The sequence below is a fragment of the Mercenaria mercenaria genome, chromosome 11, assembly GCF_021730395.1.
Source record: "Mercenaria mercenaria strain notata chromosome 11, MADL_Memer_1, whole genome shotgun sequence".
Lineage (NCBI taxonomy): Eukaryota > Metazoa > Mollusca > Bivalvia > Venerida > Veneridae > Mercenaria > Mercenaria mercenaria.
Genome location: NC_069371.1, coordinates 4,527,928 through 4,547,466, shown reverse-complemented (window position 1 = coordinate 4,547,466; position 19,539 = coordinate 4,527,928). Strand labels below are relative to the sequence as shown.

At 33.3% G+C, this 19,539-nt stretch overlaps 1 protein-coding gene across 1 annotated transcript in view; it reads right to left on the bottom strand.

Moving 5' to 3' along the window:
• Positions 1-7,596, bottom strand: part of LOC123531552 (uncharacterized) — a 61,568-nt gene extending 53,972 nt beyond the window's left edge. Inside the window, exon 1 of the mRNA XM_045312616.2 lies at positions 7,410-7,596. The gene's annotated coding sequence lies outside the window, so the exon portion shown is untranslated. The remainder of the gene's footprint in view (positions 1-7,409) is intronic.
• Positions 7,597-19,539: the final 11,943 nt, after the last annotated feature.

The window sequence follows — 19,539 nt, the reverse complement described above, 5'->3', positions numbered from 1 at the left end:
AGCATAAATATCATTGTGAATAAACTATTTAGTAAGCATTAAACAAAAGATCAGGCATCAGATAAGGTTAATAAAATATTAGAATATTAAGATACAGTAAGACAGCTGTTTGTTATTAAGTAAGAATAAGTGGGTTATTGCGACATGTCCAGAAGTTATTACAAACAACTGTATTTTTGTATTTGTTATAAAATAGTTCATATTCGAAAGTATTTACAGAATAAAATCATCCAGTCCACGTTACTTCAATCTCTTAAAAATCACAGCCACAGTCTCTAAAAGAGTGCACAGTAATTTCCAAAATAATGAGTTTTCAACTTCTTTTTGAAAACATCTATTGTGTCTGAGTTCCTAGAGAAACTGTATCTTACATGAAACGACCATCTTATCTGGTAATCCTAGTCATAGCTGTTATTTGTCTAACTTTAACAACCCAACAGTAAGAGATAGTCGTATATCTAAAGTGTAAACATCTTGAATTTTTAATAGTTACAAAACAAGACCATCGAAAAAGGCCAAGTTCAAGAGCATTACATGTCAGTTTATCAGTTTAGTTTGTCTGTTTGTCAGTCGCTTACGGGTAAATCCTGCGGTAGCTACAAAAGTACAAGAGGTATCTTCATGAACCAGACGGAAATATGGAGAATAAATATGCCACCGTCTATTTGGATTCTACAATAACTTTAAATGTTCAAAGTATTTTTTTCTTGAAACCTGGTATAAAAACAAAAGTGCAAAATAGAACAAAAGCAGTGTTATCACTTACTCTGAATATTAAACTGTAGTTCTTATGACCACATTTCATAGTATAAAGGGGACATAGGGCTATTATGTTTTCATATTAGGTATATATTGATTACATGATGAAGGTCATAAAGAGGAAAGTGGTGGAAAGAGAATGTTGTTGGATATAGCGCAGCTGTTGATGATGATGATTATGATGATAATGGTAATCATGATGATGGCGACGATGATGATGATAGTTTTTGTAGCATTATTTGATGATCATGTTTATGAGAAGTATGCTGATATTAATTTGTCAATGGTTTTTATAATGCTGATGACGAAAATACAGCTGATGATGTTAATAGCACTGGTGATAATGATGTAATTATTTGTATGAATAGAGAAAGGGAGGGAAAAGAATGAAAAGTAGTTATGCCGCTTCTTTATGATGATTTTATTTTGATTTTTGTTATTGCTGCTGCTGGTGGTGGTGGTGATGATGATGATGATGATGGTGATTTCGATGACAGGATGTTTTTGATGATGATTTTGATAGCGATGAAGATATTTGCATTATAATGTTGTCAGTGAAATAAGAATGTCATGTATATGATGATGATGATGATGATGATGATGAATTAAAATTGTGGTTATTGATGAAGATTATTTATGTTTGTGATGATGTGTTTGTTGATTGTTGTTGATGATGATTATAGGTGTTTGTATTGTTGTTAATGATAATGGTGATGGTTGAAATTTATACAATGGATGGATCCGTAAACCGATCAATAAACTCCGCCCCTTATACCCCCATCACACCAAGCTCGTTTTCAGTACGTTCTAAAAAATGTAACCGAACGGGCTCAAACTGTGTGGTAACGGAACAGACGTAGTAGCGACGTTCTACAGTCTGTCTAAGAACTTTATGGACTGGCTCGGACGGGGTTGAACGGGAATGATGCTCCAGAACTTTGAGCCTACTCAAAAATTTCTGCCGATCATTCCGTCCTGCAGTTAGACGGACTGACAACGTACTTAAAACGAGATGGACGTACTAAGAACTGAACCGCCGTACTTCGATCGTACTAGAGACGTGGTATGACGTAATGCGATCGGGGGTCAATTTAAGTACGTGTGCACACCGACCGGATCCGTTTCTAGCTCGTTTAACCCGTTCACAGAAAGACTTAACTCGACCGCATTACATCCTTAGTGCGTCGTTATTCCGTCTGAATACGATCAAAATAAAATACTAAGTTTGCAATACGTTTCAAAACAGTTCTAAGAGTTTACAATACGTTCTCAGTACGCTCCGCACGTTTTTAGTACCTTTAGTACGTTTATTCACTGTTCCTACAACGTCGATCCCGTCTGCAGTATAATTACACAAGTTAGGGTATAAATACATGCCGTTGTCGTACAGGTTCAAGATTTGGGCACAAGGTTTAGCCAAGTTTATGCCTTTTGGTTTCGGACTCTGTCCTCCTACATCCTCGGACTTGGAGACAGAGTCGTCAGAAGGTGCCGGGAATATATTACGACACTCATCCTCTCGACTTTCACGTTCAGAGACTGACTCAGGAGACTGTATCGGCATTGGTCTTTTGCTGCTTTAACACTTTACACCCTGTCTGTCTGGCTTTACTTTTCTTTGGAGTCATATTGATACTTGCTTATTGTTGTAGTTTTTTGTGTCTTGAGAGGTTGAAGAGACAAACGAGAATGAGAACTGGGCGAAACGTGATGGCTTTTAATAGCCATCGGGCCAGAACGTGATTGCAATTTACGTTCTGAACGTACTAGAGAGAGATAAGGACGTAACCAGAACGAGTTAAACTGTCTGTGAACGAGTTGGTCCAGTAAACAACTACTTAGAACGTATTTCGGCGTACTCAAAACGAAGTAGGACTAGTTACATACTTCTTTAATCTGACTACAGACGGACTTGGACTGCCTAGAAACGGTGTTCACATGAGGTGAACGGGCCTTTTTTTCCGAAATGAACTTACTATAAACGTACTTCAGACGGGATAAAGACGCAGTGGACGTATCGAGAACTGTTTAAGAACTAACTATGATCGCGTTATGGATATTTTCCTGCCAAATTTCAAACGTTCTAGCCAGATCGCAGCCCGTTTTACAATATTTTAGGACGGGCTGGAACGTTTTGAGAACTAGTTTGGTGTGATGGGGGTTAGTTACTGTTGCTGTTTCCCACAAGCTTCTTTCAAAATGGCGGATTAATGTACATTAGCGAATGACTCGCTAGAAAGTATTTCAGATGATATCTGTGTGAAATACTTACCAAAATGTGAACTAAAATGCACAAAGATAGCTGTCAAAGAGGCTTAGTTGTTTTACTAAAGATTATGTACATGACATTAAGCTTAACTCAGAAGAAACCACGGTAAAAGTTAGCGCCAAAATACTGGCGTTATCAAAGAAAAAACACTTTCCGTCTTTGCTAGATATTCCTGACATGAAAAATATTGAGTCCTTATGCAAATACATGGTATAATTATAATCTTAATTATCTTTTAAGCAACATGTGAAAAGAAATTACGTCTTAGATTATTATATAATAGTAGGCTACGTCCACTTCTGCCGTATAGAGACTGTATTTCCACGCTAGGCTTATATGATAAAAATATCAAACACCATGTGCAGTCACATATGGTGTAAGTGATTTCTTACATCAAGATAACATTTTCAACAGATAAAGAAATCTATTAATTGGTTCAATAGCTTTATATTAACGTTGCGTAATACTCTACTGTTCTTATTTTACAAGTATGTTTTGCGACCGGGCTGCTGTTGCAACTGATTGTGGAATTGTCGATCACCGCTGTGATATCAATTAAGTTAATTATTATATTATAATATACATTTGTAAAATACCACGCAGTTGTCTTAAAAATAAACATATGTCCATGCTTGGTGTATATTTCAGAACTAATTTTTGCGTGAAAACTTACAAAATTTTGAACATTTTGTATACGGTATAGTCATATTAATTTTATTTTCAGTGCGGTCGGACATTGCTCGCATATCATAGAGCTGATTAAATCTCCTCCACAATTAAATTAAACAATTTCCAGACAAGCAAAGTTAAACACGTCTATCGCAGCAATGGCACAAACCAAAAGGGACAAAGATCTTGCTGAAACTTATTAACCATGTTTTTGTTAGACCGGTGGAAACAAGGTAACGAAAACCTGTGATCTGTTTACTTGACAGTTCATAAAATTAAATATGTCTCCATGCTGCAAGCAAAACAAAAAATAAAAATGAAAAAAAGAGAGAACAAACAGATAAAATGAACCCATTTGCATTTATTGTATCATAGTATTAATGGTAGTTATAAATAGTTTACGATAGTCGTAAATCAAACAAAAAAAAAAAATCAGCGACATTCTAAACCGCATCGACATGTGCGTATACTTATTTTTTTTTTCAAATTACATTTAAAAGGAAAATCAATTTAAACTAATCAATTGTCAGACTTCGTTGAATAAAACAGAATGGTGTCGAAACAGGGGATACTGTTATACTTGCTGTCTACAAATATGAAAGACATAACATAACATAATAAATAATGAAAAAGCATTAAAATTGACTGCCGAATATTTATCTTTATGCTCCTGATTTAATGTCTGATTAATAAAAGCTTACGTTTTGTCCTTGAAATAATGTTAATGTGCCGTGCACTGTCCAGATCTTATGTATTTGTTTGAATAATGATATTGGTTTTCTGTGTAAAATTAATTTACATGTATATGTTCTGACTTTATTAATGACTCGTTCAATGTGCGCTTTATGTTTAATATTTTTCTGTGTAAGAAGATTGGTCGCTTAATTCAACATTTTTATGTAGTATAGTTAACATACAGCCAAATGCGAAAATATAGATCATACTTTCAATAGCGAGAATATATTGCTGAAGAAGGTTAGCTGTTACTTTTACATGAAATAAGATATACATTTATGACTTATATGTTTAATGTCTTGAACTGAATAATTCTGCGATCGGCCTAAATTAAAATAAAGTGAGCAAATTCATATTAAAATTCCGATCACAGACAGATGAGTAAAGAGACAGAGACGATTCATGATGTATTACGTATGCTATCATAGTATACCATGCACACTAGTGACACACACGGCAGTTTCAATATAAAGTTTATCAGAATTACATTTGAGCAGATTGATCCGTTTAACGTTCAACGCTTACATTTTTCTAAATCGGCCTTTGGTTTACAGAAAAAATAAATCTTCCCCCTTCTAGCCTTTCCGGGTACCGCCCGTCGGCATTACATATTCCTAACGCACACCTCAACACCACTTCCTTCGAAAAAAAAATGTATCAAACTTAAAAGAATAAGTCAGTAACGGTTTCTATGTGAAAGCTTGTGGGAAGCAATGGCTGGTTAACAACAAGGTAAGTGCCCTGAATAATCTGCGTTATCTTATTGGTCAATATCATAGATAACAATTAGTTTGATTGACAGCACGGATCCATCCATTCCTTTCTTTTAGAGTGTTGGATGATTTTGTCTGTCAAGGGTGATAAATTGGTTTTCAGGATATCAATGATAACGATAATGATGACGGTAACATAAAACATATCATCATGATCTTCAAAAAGCATTCGTCACAGTAGATCACGAGATACTTTGTGGTAAACTTGGTCTTATCGGTGTAAAATCTGTCCCGTGGTTTAGGTCATATTTATCCTCAAGAAGCCAAATTGACAACATAGGGAAAACTCATTCTAAACCTAATACTGTCACCTGTGGCGTGCCCCAAGGAAGTATTTTAGTACCTCTGCTCTTTCTTTGCTATGTGAATGACATGGTCACCAGTATTGATAATGACTGTAAACTTATACTTTATGCTGACGACAGTACAATTCTTTTTACTCATAAAGACCCCGACTTCCTCTCACAAAAACTTGGTACTGTCTTAGAAGTGTTCTGATTGTCTGGTTGATAATAAGCTATCTTTGCATCTGGGGAAGACAGAATGTATGCTTTGTTGTTACAACCACATTTGTAATAAAAACCAGATTTGTAATAATTATAACATTTCTCGTTTTTATTACAAAAGTGGTTGCAAAGGTTCAACCATATTTGTAATAACCAGATTTGTAATAAAAATCCCAAACTTTTTTTTTCGGGAGATGTGTTTTCCCACGTGATATTCAAGCTTATGCATGCGTTATTAAGCACGTGCAGGTCGAATACAACTATCTATAAACAAGATGGCGGACAGTGGTGACATCTGAAAAATCGCTTTCAGATTATATTTATTTATTGAGTAAATATTGAAGGATCGGTTAGACTTTTATGTCGGGGAAGTATTTCGGAGTACTTTGCTTACAAATGTACGAAAATTTGGGACTTTTAAGTGAATTATGGATGTAGCGGCTGACTTTCAAATACCTGTGCAAAATCGTTTTCATTGTCTGAGTGCGCGGGAAATGGAGGGAATTACAAATGCTGGATTTACTCGACAAGATTCTATTGCGAGTTCTATAGACGATAAACTAACTCATTTATTTGATGAAATGAGGTTTCTAAGAACCGAGCAAGTGACATGTAGCACAAATTTAGCGAAATTTCAAAATTCGTTGAGCAATATGAATCACAAAATTGGACAGGTTGTAAAAGTTACAAACGCACATACGGAGTTCACTCGCGCGCTGGCGTACAAGTCCATAGATTTGGAGGCGCGCTCCAGGAGGAATAAGTTGATATTCAGAGGCATAGTTGAAGGTAGAAATGAACGGTGCTTTATTGTGATCAGTGAATTTTTGGAATCGAAACTGGATATAGACACACGGGATATTTACATAGCCAGCGCACACCGACTGGGAGCAAAAAGAATGGGTAAGAATTTTAATAAGAGACCCATTATTGTTAACTTTAGAGACTATGGTGATGTAGAGTATATCATGAGCAGAGTATACATGTTAAAAAACTTTCCTGGCTATTCTATTGACTATGATCTCCCAAAGGAAATCCAGGCTGCAAGATATCGTCTTTGGCCAATATTTAAGGAGTATCGATCAAGAAACCAAAAATTGAAGGTGTCAGTAGTGTACCCGGCTAAAATAATTGCAGATGGTAGAATCATTCACGATGAATTTCCTCAGTGGAACCATTATGTGAACTATGACAGACTCTCTCACGTTGAACTCATAAGTGAACATAGTGGCAACAGTCAAGCTCGGCAATATGTACCTGAATCTATACAGCAAAAGGAGTACGTGTTTCCAACAAATAACATGCAGTCGCAAAATAATACTGAACTTGCTCAAAGTGTGAGACAAGTCAGGCCCCCGCCAGGTTTTTTCCATACCGGCTACGCACCAGCCCAATCAGAACAGTCAGATCAACAGCTTACATTCACTAATCTGCTGAATACAGGTGAAATAAATGGTTCAAACATTCAGTCATCCGTAACCAACACGTTGACCAGTTCAGTGAATGACAATCCAGAATTAATACCTCCGCCCATGATATGCAATAATAGTGAACAGATTATGCCCCCAGTCAAAGTGTGCCACAAGAAATAGAATGTAGACAAGATATTTTACCTTGTCATAGTGTAACAGCAAACATAGGATCACAGAGTGAACAGGGTGATTTTTCTAGGTCAACAACATTTGGAGAAACACTTACTTTAATGAGAGATTCATCCACGATCCTAGATCAAACACAGGAATGTATCCCAAAAACATATTTAAGTGCACAGAAATCTCCACAATCAACAAACGATGAAACAATCCCGAAAATTGTTGACAGTGAAAGCACTAAGGCTACACATGTTTCACGTGCAAGGAATCGCACTAGGCATAAACAATCATATAGTCCGTATAGGCGAAGCGTATCTTTAACAGAAACAGGTTTTCCCCAGCTTCTATAAATAGAAACAGGGAAAACCAGGATAGTAGTCGAGATGATAGATAGTACAGTGCGGGGGAGGTCCTTATTCGTTGTGCTTACATGAACATTAATGGTCTGCAAAGCAAACGAACAAATAAACTGAATTCAGTGTTTTTAAAAGATGTTTTTAAAAGAAATGAGATGTGTATTCAAATTTACAGGTTGATGGTTTTGAACATTTTGTTTTGCACAGATCTGATATTAAAAGCACTGCGACACGTAATTCAGGTGGTGTAATTATATACGTTAAAAATAATTTAGTGTCAGATGATACATTGATATTTACTTCTCATGATGACATTATTTGGGTTAAGATTTCAGGAAATAAGTTATCGTTGGATAGAGATGTTTTCATTGGACTTTGTTATGTTATCCCAGATAATAGTAGTAGACAGACTGTTGTAGAGGATAATACATTTGATCGGCTGATTGACTCGGTAATACATGTTGAAAATATTTCAAACGATAATTGTTACTTATCACTTTTTGGCGATTTCAATGCCCGCACTTCTACACTTCCAGATTTTGTTACAGATGATAATTAAATGTTGGTAATAATGATATTTTACCAGATGATTATACCGCAGATTTTACTTTAAAACGATTCTCACAGGACCATGGACATGTTAACAATAATGGAAGATTATTGCTTGATTTTTGCAAACAAACAGGTTATAGAATTATAAATGGCCGAAAAGGTGATGATGTAAATCTGGGGAAATATACTTTTGTTAATAACAGAGGTTGTAGCGTTGTTGACTATTTGTTATGTAAATCTAGTATGTTTGAGAATATACAAAATTTTTCGGTCGACTGCCCAAATATAGTTTCGGATCACTGCCTCTTGACTGTCACTTTTTCATTCAAAAGAATGGAAGAGGATGAATGCAGAAATAGCGGTACGCAACATGAATTTATGTGTCCTAGTTATAAATATGTATGGAAATCTGAGTTAAAAGATCAGTACATTGAATTATTGTCGAATGATGAGAATACAGAATCCTTCAACATATTATCTAATGATATTTTGTCAAGTAGTTCAAGTTGTGACATTGATAATTGTGTACAGAAATTAGAAAGTATTTTTAGTAATGTTGCCTCCCCTTTTATGAAGAAAATAAAAATAGATAATGAGTCTAGCGTACATAACTGTGATTTCAATCCTGATCTACTTATTAATGAATTTTTTATAAACGGTAAACATACTATAGTGCCTGTTCTGTTTTCTTTGTTCAATAAAATATTTGAAATAGGTTATTTTCCTGAGCGATGGTCAGAAGGTTACGTTATTCCGTTACACAAAAAAAAGAAGCATAAATAATGTTGAAAATTATCGTGGCATTACTTTATTAAGCAGTATAGGTAAACTATTCACCCGTATAATAAATAATAGGTTAAAATCATGGGCTGAGAATTACAATGTATATGTTGAGGCCCAAGCGGGGTTCAGGTCAAAAATGAGTACTGTTGACAATGTATTTGTATTAAATGGTTTAATATCGCATTTTTTGAATCAAGGGAAGCAACTGTATACTTTATTTGTTGATTACACGAAGGCTTTTGATTATGTGGTAAGAGATAATCTATGGTATAAATTAATAAAATTAGGACTGCGAGGTAACATTTTAGATATTTTTAAATCAATTTATGAATCAGCTAAGTCTAGAGTTAAATATTGTAATACCTTAAGCGAAGAGTACTCTTGTATGTTAGGGGTCAGACAGGGGGAGTGTTTATCTCCCTTTTTATTCACAATATTTATCAATGATTTGGAAGATGTATTTATCAATAGTGATGCAGCTGGAATAGATGTTAATATGTTTAAAGTATTTTTATTGTTGTATGCAGTCGATATAGTTATATTTGCAAATTCTGCTGAAGAATTACAAAATAATATTAATCTGCTACATAATTATTGCATGCTTTGGAAACTTAAGGTGAATGTTACAAAAACGAAAGTAATGATTTTTAAAAAAGGAGGTAGTATTCCAAGAAACATAGAATTTCTATATGATGGTTTTAGGATTGAAATTGTCAATAAATTTTGTTACTTAGGTATAGTATTTACTTGTGGAGAGTCACTGAGTTCAGCCCAAAATACTTTAGCAGACCAAGCACAAAAACAATATTCAAATTAAATAAATATTTGTATAAGTTTACTTATATATCACCAAAACATAAATTGGAATTATTTGATAAGCTTGTGTCACCTATTTTAAACTATTGCAGCGAAGTTTGGGGTTTTGTAAATGATTTATCCGTCGAGAGGGTGCACATGCAATTTTGCAAGAAACTTTTAGGAGTTAAAAAGGTAACTCAGAATGACTTCATATATGGCGAATTGGGTCGAGTATCTTACAGAACAATTCACATGTATAATATAGTAAAATATTGGTTAAAAATATTACAACTTGGTCATAATAAATATGTTTTTATTACATACACATTGTTGAAAACGACTTTGAAAATCATGGTAGACGTAACTGGTGCTCTTTTCTTAAAGATTTTCTTTGTTCGCTGGGTTTTGTAGATGCTTGGATATATCAAGGTGTAGGTAATGTCGATATGTTTTTATATATGGTTAAACAAAGATAAAATGATCAATTTATACAAAATTGGAATTCAAGAATAAATAATTCTTCTAGAGCTTTATTGTATAGGAGAATTTCAATTTTTAGATTTCAGCCGTGTCTTGAATATTTTAATTTAAATAAATTTTGTATATCTGTTACACGTTTAAGGGTATCTTCTCATAAATTACAAGTAGAAGCTGGAAGATGGGTAAGACCAGTTAGCACTCCATTAGATGAAAGGAAATGTATTATTTGTCAAAAATTAGAAGATGAATACAATTTTATAATAGAATGTGATTTGTATAATGATTTAAGCAAACAATATATACCAAGAAAATACTGGATTAGACCAAATATGTTTAAATTTATAGAACTTTTGAACTCCGAAAATAAGAAAATAATACAAAATTTAGGAATATTTATATTTAATGCATTTAAACTTAGACAGTCTACTCTGTAATACTCTATATTATTATGTTTTATATTATGGTTGAGTTAAATGTGTGTGTTTTTTTCAGGTCTTGTATTTCGTTTCGACAAGGCTGTGATTGAACTGATTGTTCTATATATGTTGTATTTAAATGTATTGTTAAACGGCCCATGTATATAGTGTCTATTTGGTTAGTTGCTTCTGTTTTGAAACTACTTATCTAAGCATTAATTATGCTTCTGTTTGTTGATTTAAATAGATCTATGTCAAGTTGTACAACTCTTGTAAACTTGTCAAAGATGGCCTTCTCCGCTTTTGTTTTGTTTGTGTGTTTTATGGTTGTGACTTTTTCTTTTCTGTCGTTCGTCTGCATGTCATATAACTCTTTATAATAACTTTTATATCGTGATGTACACCACTGTTTGCTGTATGTCTTGTATTATGAAACATTTATGTCATGATGGGCTTTTAAGCCTAAATGAGTTGCAATAAAATTGTCTTGTCTTGTCTTGTCCTGGGCCATTTAAGACTCCAAATGTTTTACCTGAAAATCTTGTTCATGGACGTATTTCACTTTAAAAAATTATTACATTTCTCGTTTTTATTACAAAAGTGGTTGCAAAGGTTCAATCACATTTGTAATAACCAGATTTGTAATAAAAATCGCAAACTTTTTTTTAGGGAGATGTGTTTTCCCACGTGATATTCAAGCTTATGCCTGCGTTATTAAGCACGTGCAGGTCGAATTAAACTGTCCTAGGTCATTTAAGAACTCCGAATGTTTTACATGAAATCCTTGTTCATGGACATATTTCACTTTAAAAATTATTACATTTCTCGTTTTTATTACAAAAGTGGTTGCAAAGGTTCAATCACATTTGTAATAACCAGATTTGTAATAAAAATCGCAAACTTTTTTTTAGGGAGATGTGTTTTCCCACGTGATATTCAAGCTTATGCCTGCGTTATTAAGCACGTGCAGGTCGAATTAAACTGTCCTAGGTCATTTAAGAACTCCAAATGTTTTACCTGAAATCCTTGTTCATGGACATATTTCACTTTAAAAATTATTACATTTCTCGTTTTTATTACAAAAGTGGTTGCAAAGGGTCAACCACATTTGTAATAACCAGATTTGTAATAAAAATCGCAAACGATTTTTTCGGGATATATGTTTTCCCACGTGATATTCAAGCTTATGCATGCGTTCTTAAGCACGTGCAGGTCGAATTGAACTGTCCTGGGTCATTTAAGAACTCCAAATGTTTTACGTTAAATCCTTGTTCATGGACTTATGTTATTTTAAAAAATTATTACATTTCTCGTTTTTATTACAAAAGTGGTTGCAAAGGTTCAACCATATTTGTAATAACCTGATTTGTAATAAAAATCGCAAACATTTTTTTCGGGAGATGTGTTTTCCCACGTGATATTCAAGCTTATGCATGCGTTATTAAGCATGTGCAGGTCGAATACAACTGTCCTGGGTCATTTAAGAACTCCGAATGTTTTACCTGAAATCCTTGTTGATGGACCTGTTTTACTTTAAAAAAATATTACATTTCTCGTTTTTATTACATAAGTGGTTGCAAAGGTTCAACCATATTTGTAATAACCAGATTTGTAATAAAAATCGCAAACTTTTTTTTCGGGAGATGTGTTTTCCCACGTGATATTCAAGCTTATGCATGCGTTATTAAGCATGTGCAGGTCGAATACAACTCTCCTGGGTCATTTAATACTCCAAATGTTTTACATGAAATCCTTGTTCATGGACATATTTTACTTTAAAAAATTATTACATTTCTCGTTTTTATTACAAAAGTGGTTGCAAAGGTTCAACCACATTTGTAATAACCAGATTTGTAATAAAAATCGCAAACTTTTTTTTCGGGAGATGTGTTTTCCCACGTAATATACAAACTTATGCATGCGTTATTAAGCACGTGCAGGTCGAATTGAATTCTACTGTGTCATTTTAGAACTCCAAATGTTTTACCTGAAATCCTTGTTCATGGACATATGTTACTTTAAAAAATTATTACATTTCTCGTTTTTATTACAAAAGTGGTTGCAAAGGTTCAACCACATTTGTAATAACCAGATTTGTAATAAAAATCGCAAACTTTTCTTTTCCGGAGATGTGTTTTCCCACGTGATATTCAAGCTTATGCATGCGTTATTAAGCACGTGCAGGTTGAATTGAACTCTCTTGGGTCATTTAAGAACTCCAAATGTATTACTTGAAATCTCTGTATAAATATTTTTCCTAAGACACTGAACTGGCATTTATAAAGGTTCTAGCTTGATAGAAGATGTCGGAAAATAGTTATGAATATATTCCAGAAATTCTTGCGTATATTTATCTTTTCAAAGAAATTTTACTTGCCAAAAGGCCTGTAAACAAAAGCCATTTCATATCAGCAGATTTTAGTAGATTCTTTATGTAACCTAATTCGTAGCTATATATCACACATGCGCAAAATAATTTCTGTAGGGATTAATTCCTCAAAATTTCATAAATACCATCTACATTTAATTCTAAATGACCCAAATACCGTTGTTAACAGTTGTCGTCTTGGGGTATTCAAGATAATCTTTAGTGAAAGGTCGTTTTTGCATTAAGCCTATACTCTTACAGCTTACCTGACACATGGACATAGACACGAACACCAATGACAAATATTGGACTTCAGCAGAATCATTTGATATAGGAAATAATCAAATAACAAGCTTATTAAGATTTAGCTAAATTTATTAGGTCTATATCCTTTAGACCCTTTAAAGACACATCATCACAAATAACGCAAAATTACACAACAAGTATCGTAGTATCGTAAGCAGGCACGAAATAAGGCACAATGCTACAAAATCAGGGTTACAACATAGCTTTTAGTATCAGTCATGTCAGTGTCTTTGACTCTAATGACCCCAACATGTGTAATTTTGCGTTATTTGTGATCATGTGTCTTTAAAGGGTCTAAAGGATATAGACCTAATAAATTTAGCTAAATCTTAATAAGCTTGTTATTTAATTATTTCCTATATCAAATGATTCTGCTGAAGTCCAATTTTTGCCATTGGTGTTCGTGTCTATGTCCATGTGTCAGGTAAGCTGTAAGAGTATAGGCTTAATGCAAAAACGACCTTTCACTAAAGATGATCTTGAATACCCCAAGACGACAACTGTTTACAACGGGATTAGGGTCATTTAGAATTAAAAGTAGATGGCATTTATAAAATTTTGAGGAATTAATCCCTACAGAAATTATTTTGCGCATGTGTGATATATAGCTACGAATTAGGTTACATAAAGAATCTACTAAAATCTGCTGATATGAAATGGCTTTTGTTTACAGGCCTTTTGGCAAGTAAAATTTGTTTGAAAAGATAAATATACGTAAGAATTTCTGGAATAGATTCATAACTATTTTCCGACATCTCTATCAAGCTAAACTTTAAAATGCCGTTCAGTGTCTTAGACAAATATTTAACAGAGATTTCAAAAATACATTTGGAGTCTAAATGACCCAAGAGTTCATTCAACCTGTAGTGCTTAATAACGCATGCATAAGCTGAATATCACTGGGAAAACACATCCGAAAAGAAAGTTGCGATTTTTATTTCAAATCTGTTATTAAATGTGGTGAACCTTGCAACCACTTTGTAATAAAAACGAAATGATAATTTTTAAAGTAAAATATGTCATCAACAAGGATTCGTAAACATTTGAGTTCTAAATGACACAGTAATTCATTCGACTGCACGTGCTTAATAACGCATGCATAAGCTTGAATATCACGTGGGAAAACACATCTCCCGAAAAAAAAGTTTGCGATTTTTATTACAAATCTGGTTATTACAAATGTGGTTGAACCTTTGCAACCACTTTTGTAATAAAAACGAGGAATGTAATATTTTTTTTAAAGTAACATATGTCCATGAACAAGGATTTAACGTAAAACATTTAGAGTTCTAAAATGACCCAGTAGAATTCAATTCGACCTGCACGTGCTTAATAACGCATGCATAAGCTTGAATATCACGTGGGAAAACACATCTCCCGAAAAAAATGTTTGCGATTTTTATTACAAATCTGGTTATTACAAATGTGGTTGAACCTTTGCAACCACTTTTGTAATAAAAACGAGAAATGTAATAATTTTTTAAAGTGAAATATGTCCATGAACAAGGATTTCAGGTAAAACATTTGGAGTCTTAAATTACCCAGGACAGTTGTATTCGACCTGCACGTGCTTAATAACTCATGCATAAGATTGAATATCACGTGGGAAAACACATCTCCCGAAAAAAAATGTTTGCGATTTTTATTACAAATCTGGTTATTACAAATATGGTTGAACCTTTGCAACCACTTTTGTAATAAAAACGAGAAATGTTATAATTATTACAAATCTGGTTTTTATTACAAATGTGGTTGTAACAATGCTTTTTGGACCAAAGACAATGTTACGTAAACACGAATAATTTTCAGTCCCGTGCAATGGTCATATGATTAAGGGCACAAAGTTGGTCAAGTATCTAGGTCTCCATACTGATAATTTCCTGTCTGAGTGATGAGACAATGGTTAATAATATCATATCAAAAGTTAATGGTAAAATTAAATTTTTATATAGATACAGTATTGCTTAGATTTTAATACTAAGAAATTGTTATGCTCTGCTCTTATTCAATGCCACTTTGATTATTCTTCTTCATCTTGTTTGAAGGTCTGAATAAGAACCTGAAAAAGAAGCTGCAAATAACACAAAACAAAGTAATTAGGTTCCTTAAAGGCTATAGCTCTAGAACTCCCATTACTTTTAAAGAGTTCCAGGATGTTAACTATTTGAACGTTAGACAATTGAGACTGTACCATATGCATAAGATTTATTACAGGAACAGTTCTGTCTATCTAAGAGAGAATGTCACTCTTTGTAATGAGGCTAATATTCGCTCTAGTGGTTATAACTTTGTTTTACCTCATTGTAACTCTTTAATTAAACAAACTTTTTATTTTAATGGAACAAAAGAATAATTCACTTCCTGAAAGTATTAAATCGTTGAAGAACATTTATCACTTTAAAAATCTGTTAAATCTTACTTACAAGAAATGCACAAGAGAGAGTTTGAAGGCCCATTTCTGTATTACTGAATGTGATGTTATCTTTGTTGATCAGTATTAATAATGTAATATTATTTTATTGTCTAATCGTTTTAAGTATGCATACTGAGCCTTACTCCCGTTTTAAACCAAAATCTTGACAAAGGCATCAATTTTTTATTTAAGTATTAATCTTTTTTTATATATAAATTTTGGGCATGTCAATTTTACCCATGGACCCCATTGGAAATAAACTTTTAGCTTAATGGGTTATCCATAGGAACATAGTACAATTTTCTCAACTTTTAGTAGTCATCTCCCTTTTGGTCATAAGTAAAAGTACGCTATGAACTTAGGTTTTATATGCAAATATTTTTGTGGTAAGATTGAGAATGCATGGATGTCTGAATATAAAACTGAATGGTATACTTCTTTGAATAATGATATAGGAATAAGTGGTAGAGGTGGCAATAAGTTAAGGACCTACAAGTTATTTAAACAGAATTATGAACTGGAACCTTATATAGGGATGTTTATACCTAAGAAACATAAAAGTGCGTATGCGAAATTTCGGTGTGGTGTGGCCCCACTTCGCATTGAAACAGGGCGGTATGAAAATCTTCCAGTTAAAAAAAGACTATGTCCGTTTTGTGAATCATCAGTAGAAAATGAAGCACATGTTATGTTGTATTGTGATACTTACTCAGTTTTAAGACAAGAATTTTTATCTACTGTTTTAGAAGTTGAACCAAATTTTAATAATCTTACAGATGATGAGAAAATAGTGTTTTTATTCTCCAACAATGATATGGTAAAATGTATAGCCAAAACCTGTTACTTGGTGTTACAGTTGAGAAACAATATTCTCTACCCATAGGTTTGACCAATATTTTATGGTTTTATTGTAAATATTGTTAAACTCTGAAATTTTATTGTAACACAATAAATAGATATTTTTTTAGCTCGACTTTTCAAAGAAAAAATTGAGTTATTGCACTCGCCCCCTTTGTTGGCGTCTCAGTTTGATAAAGTCGAGTAAAATATCTCTTATTTTAATAGCTTTGACTTGGAAATGTAATTGGTTATAAACTATCAAAGCTACACAATAAGAAGTAATTCCCATAACTTTGTTCTGAGTTTTAACAGAGTTATGCCCCTTTATGTTTTTGATAGGGTCAAATACCTCTTGTTATTATCAAGCTTAAACTTAAAATTTAAAGTACGTCCCATACTCTGATTTGAATTTTACCAGAATTATGTCCTTTTTGATTGGATTTTTTTTTGGTAAAAGTTTTAGCAGGTCAAATGTCTCTGTTATTATCAAAGCTTTGGACTTGAAAATTAAATTGTTAGCAAAGGTTATACAATAAGAAGAAATCCCCTTAACTCCAGATTTGAAATTTAACTGTTTTTGAACAGAGTTTTGCCCCTTTTGATGTCAAAGCTCTGATTTGGAGTCAAGCACTGGGAAAGGTCGAGCATGCTGTCTGATGGACAGCTGTTGTTTTATAGCTGGTATAATGTTACTCGGTGTTACAGCTGAGAAACGATATTCATTATCCATAGGTTTTCTTCTTCGTTTTTAAGTATACAAATATTTTAGATTATTTCTATAATGTAAGATAATATTTGTTTTAGACTATTATAATTTTATCTAATGTATATTATAGTCTCTTGCAAATCTGTATAGATTGGCTTTGTGGTACAGTGTTAAATCAAATCTTTTATGTATGTATTATATAAATGTACACAAAGATGAGACTTAAATAAAATGTTGAACTGAACTGCAAACTGTCTAACTCGTTTTAATTTTTATATCTTGTTTTAATGGTGATTCTTAATTTTTTGCAACTTTTGTCTGTGATACCTAATTTAATTGTTTGTCTTGTTTGTATTGTGTATTGTGTACTATGTCCTAAAATAAATAATAATAATAAAACATAATTGGGGATATACATTTTCATCCTAAAGACATAAACAGCAATCAATAGTTTTTGCTGTAAACATTATTATATAAAACAAATCATCATGATCCCTATAATCAAAAGTATAACTACCAGTCTCGCGTTAAATTAAATTTGATTCTTTATACCAACAATCACCATTCCTAGTATAGATTGCAACAGCAACAGCAACATACATGATTACGTATTCATTATTGTATTTCGTCTTATGAAATTTCACCAATAATAACACTGCTTTTAATCTTAATGACATAACTTTTCAAACTCTAAAAGAAAAACCATATATAATTTGACTCCAAAATCTCGCTCCAAAATTAGACTCCAAGGTCACTCCAAAATCTCACTCCAGGCTCCATTCCAAGACTCCACTCCATATTTTGTCGTGTGCCTTCTAAAAAAATAGCCATTAGCTTCCTACTCAATCCTCTATGTTGATATATGTAACATTGTAATAACTGCAATTATGTTGAATAAATAATGTAATAGCGTTTAAACAAAGAAATGATTTTTTTCCAGTGTTCGTACGAAATGAACGGCAAATTAAACACGAATCGCTAGTCATATCTTATATTTACTTTATATTTCCTTACCACTTGTAAGCAAGGTTAAATTGCACATCTTGAATTTATGAATAAATTTATAGCGGTTAATATTATTCAGTGACAGGGATAACGCAGATTCATAATCACAGCCATAATAATGATGTATAATTTCAAGATTCAAGAAATTCATTCAATCTGTTCTTGAAAAGAATCATTGATTATATTTAAATCTTTAGTTTTTCGCTGAAAAACTTGTCTTTTAATTTGCTGAATATGTCTGATATATTCTGAAGCTTTGGAAAAAGTCAGGATTTACACTGTAGAAAAAAAAACTGATCTGAACACACTTTAGTGTTTAGTACCCGGAAGTTACAGTGAGGCGACTGAGCCCTCTTTAGAACTTTTAACTTGACTTCATGATATGTGGTTATTTCGACACACGTCCATGTGTGCATTCCTTGTCTCTTATGCTGAAGGTTATCTGACCTTAATGAACTATTAGTAGTTATTAAACTCAGAATTGCCGAATTTCGCCCTAATATAAAAATTTACATATTTTAGAATTGTCAGGGCCTATTAATGTTATCACATGACAATCCATTAGCGTGAGCTCAATAAATATGATGATGCAGTAAGCTCAATTCGTACGCCACGGAGGAAACAGTGATGTTTTCTACATAACTGTGGTGTAACTGTCGTAATGATATGAGCCGCACCATGAGAAAACCAACATAGTGGCTTTGCGACCAGCATGGATCCAGACCAGCCTGCACATCCGTGCAGTCTGGTCAGGATCCATGCTGTTCGCTTTTAAAGCCTATTGCAATTAGAGAAACCGTTAGCGAAGGGTATGGATCCTGATCAGACTGCGCGGATGCGCAGGCTGGTCTGGATCGATGCTGGTCGCAAAGCCACTATGTTGGTTTTCTCATGGCGTGGCTCAATGTAGGTTTGTCTTATCTCGAGCTTGTCCAATCTACGAGGTCGTGTCGTCACATGAATGTCATTTATATAACTATTGTAAACGTATTTTTCGAAGAACTGATCACAGTTTTCGCTGCCTTCTACCTTTATGCCAAGTTTAAAATCTTTAAAGGTCAATAATGCGGTAAATTTTTGTCTTAAAAACAGATGAAACAGCTTTCCAAATAGATGCTATGCGTAGTTACATGGTTAGAGAAAACACTACCTTTAATATTGTACATGAACTGTGATAGTTAGAGTATTAAAGAGAGGTAATAAAAACAATAGA